Genomic DNA, 7186 nt, shown 5'->3' with positions numbered 1-7186 from the left:
CTGTCGGCTGCCCAGAGCCTTGGGGGCTCCCCTTGGCCGTCCTGGCTGCAGAGCCCGCCCACCATCCTTAATTGGATGGGGCCCCCAGAGGCAGCATCTACATTGGCTGAAAACTTCTCCAGATTCCTGCCATGGCCACCTCTAGATTCTGGACCTGGAATTCAGCCTGTCAGCGGGATCAGGACCCTGGAACTAAAATTCAATCCAATGTTGCCAATGATGACACAAGTATTTCTGTAAGAATAACAGCTAGGAATTAAATGTGTTGGGGAAAAATATACTTTGAACTGCTGAAAAAAGTTGAGCTGAGGTTGAAAATAATACAATCCCAGATGATGTTACAGATGTTGGCATTGCATCTTTAGGCTGTTAAAAGTGTGTTCAGAACATGACTAACGTGATACAGTAAGCTACCACTGAATTGTACAAATAAAATGGAGAACATCATTCTAATACAGTCCATATTTGACCAGTTTACACAGCAATCAATTCTCAAGTAAACTGAGAATTCTTGCCCCTTCAACCACTTGCCTGTGATCGCTGTGGTATCATTGCTTCTCCCATTAAGCAACAGCTAAAAAAAAAATCAAATATGCATGTGCTTTTAAGCATTTATATTATTGTATCATTTTTAAAAGTTACTATTTTTGTGTCAATGCTAGTTAATTTAATGAAAAGGGCATTCAGCACTTGTCAGCATGCTGTTTGTGCTTAAAAAGCACCACCTTGTGGACATTAAAAGGTTAGCACTTGAAAGAGTGGCCTTTGTGTCTATGATCTGAAGCACACAGTAAGATCCAATTCTTCTGTTTTTTTCCCTCTAGCCTTAATGGTTTTACATCACTTTATTGAATCTAGTAAAGATATTTTTATTGTCATGTCTCATTTGTTGTCAATTTTATGCCAATTGGTTTAATATAAGTAACTGCTTTATTTAAATTTTCTTAACTCACAGTTCAGGAACAAATATTCACCATTCTAGTGATATGGGCAATATGACCAAAATAGCAACAAAATTGCACAGCAATTTATTTTTAATTACTACAATACTACATAAAATTACATAGAATTTACAGCACAGAAACAGGCCATTCGGCCCAACAGGATTATGCCTGGAAATTGTTAGAGTCATAGAGTCGTACAGTATAGTTCTTCCTGAATATTTTACTGAGGAACTTTACTCCATACCAGGCTGAAACAATTGGCTGAATTTTATCCGCCCATTGGAGATGGGCTGGGAGGTGGGAGGAGTGGTAAAATTCAGGCATAAGGCATTGGGAGAGAAGCCCAATGTCTTCACATTGCGATCAGCTATTATGAAAGACGGCCAGGCTGGCAGGAGGAGGTTGCACGAGAACAAGGCAGGAAGTTAATAAAGCCTGTTAAAAAAGAAATGAACAGCAATGTTACTAGGTTTTTCTAATTTGTTGGCAGGTGCACATCGTTTCAGAGCCTTGCCAGCTATAACCAGGCAGAGGTTTAGCGGGAGGTGAGTGTTGGCTGCAGGTCGCAGCCATTGCGATCAGTAACGTGGCTTGACAGGGAGGGTGAAACTAAGTGGACAGCAGAAGTAGCGATTGGGAGCAGGGGCAAACTTGTCTAGTACAGCGAAGGCATTCCGCTTGAGTGCCCTCTCAGACTTGGCAGCTGTATGTATGGAGAAAGGTGAGCGGAAAGCCCAGGAAATTGAGTGTAGCTATTTGTCATTGGACTCATTCACTCAGGCTTTGAGATCTGCAGTGAGGAGGAGCATCAGGGAGGGACAGAGATACAGCCACAGGCAGCAGGGCAGCAGCAGAGGAACACCAAGATCATGAACCTGGAAAGGGACAGGGAGAAGAAGGGCATGGACAGGCACACAACCAGCCTCTTGCACACAGACGACAATAGCCCCCAGAGACGGTCTACTGATGGAGGCTCAACTTCCTACAAATGTCCCCCAGGGAGGCCATTACCAAGCTATGTGCCATGATGGCAGATGAGCTGAGCCCCATGGGGAAGGGTGGGCACCCAATGCCTGTCGCGTTGAAGGCCGCTGTGGTGCAAAACGTCTATGCCTCAGGATCATTCCAGGGATGTCCTGGGGATATCTGTGGGATCTCCCAGTCTGCGGCTCATCACTGCATCAAAATGGTCACCAATGCCTGTTCAAGAGGGCCAGCCAGTAGGTACACTTCCGCACTGAACCAGACAGTCAGGCTGAGAGGGTCTTAGAATTCAGGGCCATTGTTGGATTCCCCCAGGTGCAGAATATCATTGACTGCATGCAGGTGGCCATCAAGGCTCCCATAGACCAGGCAGCAGCCTTCATCAACAGGAAGGGCTTTCATTAGTTCAATGTACAACTGGTTTGTGACCACCACAAGCAGATCCTTCAGGTCTGTGCAAGATTCCCAGGAAGTTGCCACACCTACATATTAAGGCAATCCCAGGTTCCTAATTTTTCAGTCCCCCCCACCCCAGCCCCCCACACACCTTCAAGGTTGGATACTGGGTGGCAAGGGCTACCCACTAAAGAGTTGGCTGCTGACGCATCTAAGGAACCCAAGCACAGATGCAAGGAGGGATACAACAGCTGCCACTGGACAACTTGAGCGATCAAAAAGAGACCATAAGCCTTCTGAAAATGCAGTTCGGACGCCTGGATAGATCTGGTGGAGCCCATCAATGCACCCCAGCAAGGGTCTCGTGTATCGTGGTGGTGCGTTGTTCTCTTCACAACCTGGCAGAAGTATGGAGCTTTGAACAATGAGGACATCCTGGAGTGTGATGCCTCCTCCAACAATGAGGATATGGAGGGGGATGGTGACCAGGTACCACAGAATGAAGACCCTGAGAGACAGCAGGAAATGTGTGATGAGAAATGCGCAAGAAAGGCTCTCGCAATGTTAATACAGGCAGGTTTCACATCAGCCTTACTTACCCAACCAGTCAATCCAATAAATCGTCCACCACCTGCAGACCTGTTGTCGTTTTCTTGATTGCCCTCAGCATTTTCCTGAAGCAGTCATCACATGAGGCAACAGCATAGGAAATGTCGTGACCTCATTTGGTGGGTGCTCCTTCCCATCACTCCCTTTGCAGGAGCCAGTGAAATGTTAATGGTCCAGCAAATTCATTTAAGACAAGTACACATCAGGGTGGTATCTAACATCAGGATCTAACCCCATGCAAACCAAGTGCAGCTAGGTAGACTTTATCACATGCTTGCAGGTACTCCTACATGGTGCTCCCCCTGTGCTGTCAGCTGAGGTGGAGGCAGCCTGTTGGCCATTCTGCTCCGTGGCTTTCGATGAGTGTGGCCGTGGTCCTCTAGCTGCCTGAGGCCTGGAAGGCCCCAGCATCTTGAAGGCCTCCTCCATAGGTACAGGAGCCCCGTCTGCCTCCGTGACTTCTGGAAGCGCTGGTGTCACTGCCAGAGGGGCTGAAGAGCCACTGTTCACCAGGAGCGCTCTGACAGGAGCCTACAGATGCAGCAGACAGTTGCTCCTCTTCCATTTCATGGCACACTTGGCCCTCCCTGCTCATCTGAGGTGTCCGAGGACCTGGCAATGACTCTAGCTGTCTCGTCCCTCTCTTTCCCAGCCAATGTTCCACAGAGCTCATGGACGTGGGAATGGCATTCAGGTCTGCGTGCATCTCCAGCATTCGCTGAGAAATATGTTGGATATGGCTCTCCATGAGGGGTCAGCAATCTCTCGATGGAGGAAGCCATGCATGCAAATGCCAGAGTCATGGTAGCACTAATAGATGACTCCTCCATCACCCACACATGGGTGAGCATAGCCTTTGAAAACTCTGTCAGATGTTCCTTGACCTCCTGCTGCAGCTCCAGTATCTGTTGCCTTGTGGATAACTCCAGAGGCATGTCATCAGCCTGGAGCTGAGCATTGCTGGGCTCTCCCACAGTCCTCTGAGTGTGAGTGACCTCAGCTGTCACTGCCTCCATCAGCTGTTTGCGCATATCAATGTTGTCTCATCAGATTGTGACCCTTTTCATCTTTCACCATGACTTGGTAAAGACAGAAGAGGTGGTTGAGACACTGAATGAGCTAAAAATTGATAAAGAAGAGGTAATAAATAGGCTTTGGCCTTCTACAGTGTTCCAATGAAGCTCAACGTAAGCTCGAGGAACAGCAACTCATCTTCTGATTAGGCACTCTACAGCCTTCTGGACTCAACATTTAGTTCAACAATTTCAGAGTATGACTGCCATTTTATTTTTATTTATTTGATTTTAGTTTTTAAACCATGTGTCTGTCTTAAACCTGTTTTTCATGTTTTTTCTTTTGGACAGAGTTGTTCATTATTCTGCCATTAACACTCACTGGACGAATCCTTTATCTTTTACTCCAACTATTAGCACTCCTTTTGCTTTTGTTCTGTGATATCTCTTTCATTTAATCTCTCCTGCCCTCCACCCTATCACACACCTTCTCTTTTGTTCTTCTTAGCCCCAACTCCCTTTCACTTGCTGAAAGCTCTAACTTTTATCAGTTTTGCTGAGAGGTCACAGACCTGATATGTTAACTCTGCTTCACTCTTCAAAGACCTGCCAGACCTGCTGAGTATTCACAGCACTTTCTGTTTTTATATTGGATAGGCTGGCTGTGCTTAAAGCTGATAAGTCACCAGGACCAGACAAGATGCACCCAAGGACACTTAGGGAAGTAAGGAACTACAGGCCAGTCAGTTTAACCTCATTGAAGGGAAAGCTTTTAGAAACAATAATTCAGGACAAAATAAATACTCACTTGGACAAATGTGAATTATTTAAGGAATCAACATCTGACATGTAGGAGTCAACATCTGACATGTGGGAGTCTTTCAAACGTCAGCTGATTAGAATCCAGGACCAGCATGTTCCTGTGAGGAAGAAAGACAAGTTTGGCAAGTTTCGGGAACCTTGGAAAGCACAGGATATTGTGAGCCTAGTCAAAAAGAAAAAGGAAGCATTTGTAAGGGCTGGAAGGCTAGGAACAGATGAAGCACTTGAGAAATATAAAGACAGTAGGAAGGAACTTAAGCAAGGAGTTAGGAGGGCTAAAAGGGGTCATGAAAAGTCATTGGCAAACAGGATTAAGGAAAATCCCAAGGCTTTTTATACATATATAAAGAGCAAGAGGGTAACCAGGGAAAGGGTTGGCCCACTCAAGGACAGAGATGGGAATCTATGCGTGGAGCCAGAGGAAATGGGCGAGGTGCTAAATGAGTACTTTGCATCAGTATTCACCAAGGAGAAGGACTTGGTGGATGATGAGCCTAGGGAAGGGAGTGCAGATAGTCTCAGTCATCTCATTATCAAAAAGGAGGAGGTGTTGGGTGTCTTGCAAAGCATTAAGGTAGATAAGTCCCCAGGGCCTGATGGGATCTATCCCAGAATACAGAGGGAGGCAAGGGAAGAAATTGCTGGGGCCTTGACAGAAATCTTTGCATCCTCATTGGCTACAGGTGAGGTCCCAGAGGACTGGAGAATAGCCAATGTTGTTCCTTTGTTTAAGAAGGGTGGCAAGGATAATCCAGGAAATTATAGGCCGGTGAGCCTTACGTCAGTGGTAGGGAAACTATTAGAGAAGATTCTTCGGGACAGGATTTACTCCCATTTGGAAACAAACAAACTTATTAGCGAGAGACAGCATGGTTTTGTGAAGGGGAGGTCGTGTCTTACTAATTTGATTGAGTTTTTTGAGGAAGTGACGAAGATGATTGATGAAGGAAGGGCAGTGGATATTATCTATATGGACTTCAGTAAAGCCTTTGACAAGGTCCCGCATGGCAGACTGGTGCAAAAGGTGAAGTCACACGGGATCAGAGGTGAGCTGGCAAGATGGATACAGAACTGGCTCAGTCACAGAAGACAGAGGGTAACAGTGGATGGGTGTTTTTCTGAATGGAGGGATGTGACTAGTGTGTTCCGCAGGGATCAGTGCTGGGACCTTTGCTGTTTGTAGTATATATAAATGATTTGGAGGAAAATGTAGCTGGTCTGATTAGTAAGTTTGCGGACGACACAAAGGTTGGTGGAGTTGCGGATAATGATGAGGATTGTCAGAGGATACAGCAGGATATAGATCGGTTGGAGACTTGGGCGGAGAAATGGCAGATGGAGTTTAATCCGGACAAATGTGAGGTAATGCATTTTGGAAGGTCTAATGCAGGTGGGAGGTATACAGTAAATGGCAGAACCCTTAGGAGTATTGACAGGCAGAGAGATCTGGGCGTACAGGTCCACAGGTCACTGAAAATGGCAACGCAGGTGGATAAGGTAGTCAAGAGGCATACGGCATGCTTGCCTTCATCGGTCGGGGCATAGATTATAAAAATTGGCAAGTCATGTTGCAGCTGTACAGAACCTTAGTTAGGCCACACTTAGAATATTGTGTGCAATTCTGGTCGCCACACTACCAGAAGGACGTGGAGGCTTTGGAGAGGGTACAGAAGAGGTTTACCAGGATGTTGCCTGGTCTGGAGAGCATTAGCTATGAGGAGAGGTTGGAAAAACTTGGATTGCTTTCACTGGAACGACGGAGGTGGAGGGGCGACATGATAGAGGTTTACAAAGTTATGAGCGGCATGGACAGAGTGGATAGTCAGAAGTTTTTTCCCAGGATGGAAGAGTCAGTTACTAGGGGACATAGGTTTAAGGTGCGAGGGGCAAAGTTTAGAGGGAGTTTTTTTACACAGAGGGTGGTGAGTGCCTGGAACTTGCTGCCAGGGGAGGTGGTGGAAGCAGATACGATAGCGACGTTTAAGAGACATCTTCATAAATACATGAATAGGAAGGGAATAGAGGGATACGGACCCCGGAAGTGCAGAAGGTTTTAGTTTAGGCAGGCATCAAGATTGGCGCAGGCTTGGAGGGCCGAATGGCCTGTTCCTGTGCTGTACTGTTCTTTGTTCTTTGAATGTCAGCAGGGATTTGTTAAGAGGAAATTAACTAACTTGCTTGAGTTTTTTGATGAGGTAATAGGGAGGGCTGATGAGGGTAAAGAGGTTGATGTGGTGTACATGGACTTCCAAAAGGCATTTGATGAAGTGCCACATAACAGGCTTGTCAGAAAAGTCAGAGTGTGTGGATTAAAAGAACTGTAGTCGTATGGATACGAAATTGGTTGAGTGACAGGAAACAGAGAGTAGCTATGAACAGTTGTTTTTCGGACTGGAGGAAGGTATATAGTGGGGTTTC

Source organism: Heterodontus francisci, chromosome 4 (assembly GCF_036365525.1).
Source record: "Heterodontus francisci isolate sHetFra1 chromosome 4, sHetFra1.hap1, whole genome shotgun sequence".
Classification (NCBI taxonomy): Eukaryota; Metazoa; Chordata; class Chondrichthyes; order Heterodontiformes; family Heterodontidae; genus Heterodontus; species Heterodontus francisci.
Note: the sequence above shows the minus strand (reverse complement) of the source record.